Here is a 1,510-nt window from a genome sequence, read left to right as displayed (position 1 = left end):
GGGAGGAGGAGGAGGAGGAGAGGCAGGACCGCCCCTCTCTACCAAGCCGGCCGGTAGCGAGGCACGCCGGGATGTGCCCAGCCTCAGGGCAGCCTGGGAGTCGTAGTCCCACCGCCGACACCGCTATAAAACCGACCGCACCGGCGGAATAAACTAGGGCTGTACCGGCCCGCTCCCAAGCTGCCTCTAGTGTCTGGAAATCGTGCTGCGGCGGCGGGGCGGGGCTGGGCCGCCGGTGCGAGTTCCGCAGTAGCGGCCGGAGCCACCTGCTTGGGGACGTGCACAGGGCAGGACCCAGGTTGGCGTAGGTTTGTCCGTGAGGAGGAATCCAGCTGTTGTTGATAGGTAATGCGATGGTTGGCTCTCATAGTTAAGAGATGAGCATTATGTGTATGTTAAGTTTTAGAGATGTATAGCTATGTTATTTTGGTAAGTTCTCCCCACAGCCCTCTTCCCTTCCCCCCTTGTATTGTTGTCAGCAGTCAGGGCATTTAAGGGAGGGCAGGCTTGTTACTAGGAGGCGCAGCAATCCTCCAATCAAGGTGTAAGAAAGTGATCTCTACCAATAGATGTCGGAGAAGAAGTTGACTATTAAGACTTTGGGAGGGGGCCAAGGACATAAAATACAGAGTATCCATTTTGCAGACGAGCACGTGGCCGTGTGGTTGCATACTGTCAGCGCTGCTGTATTTCCTTATTCGGTCTCTTGTTTTATTTTGTTAAGGTTTAATAAACCTTTGAAATTTTAAAAGCGAGCGTCATTTCTCGCACAGCCGTGTCTGCACGTGTGGCACTGGGCTCCGGCCCGCAGGGCTCTGCAGCACAGCACCGTGTACGGGCTTGGCGTCACCGCACGCCCGCACGGCCAGGCTGGAAACACACCGAAATGCGAGCAGCGGCATTACAAACCCGCTGCTGGTACAGCGTCTTCCAAGGCAAAATCTACTCCTGTCCCGTGGCTACAGCAGCTCTCAAAAGGCGTGAGGCGCCTAAAACATGCGAGAAATTTGTTTGTCCTGCCATCAGAGCCACTGCCCGCTCACAGTGCACGGGGGAACGAGACGCAAGAGGCATCCCATGGAACTGAGTGCGTGGGGGCGATCTCCGGGGGCAACCTCCCGGCAGCCAGTGACCTCGCCATCATGGAGGACGACGAGTGAGAGAGGTTCCCCCGATAGCCCTACGCTCCTGGCTACCGCCCCGAGGGGATTGCGGTGCTTCCGCCTGGAGCCTCCCTGCCGCGTCCTTCACGCCTCACGCCAGCAGGACGCCCGGCAGACGGAGTCACGCCCGGCCCGGCCCATCTTCCATCGGGACCACGTAGGCCCGCGGCCCTGCTGACGGGAGCCGAGGGCTGGGGCCGCGCTGCCGACAGCGAACGACAGAGGGCGCGCGAGTCGGGCCGGGCCACGCGGCGCCGCCAGCCCGGAAGCCAGGGCCGCGCGCGCAGACTGACAGCTGCCTGCTCCAATGGCGCTCTGCTCGCGGCCAATCGCCGCGCGGGCTGCGG

Source organism: Lonchura striata, chromosome 1A (genome assembly GCF_050655825.1).
Source record: "Lonchura striata isolate lonStrDom1 chromosome 1A, ASM5065582v1, whole genome shotgun sequence".
In the NCBI taxonomy this organism is placed as follows: domain Eukaryota; kingdom Metazoa; phylum Chordata; class Aves; order Passeriformes; family Estrildidae; genus Lonchura; species Lonchura striata.
The sequence above is the reverse complement of the archived record's forward strand: the minus strand, read 5'-3'. Positions refer to the sequence as shown.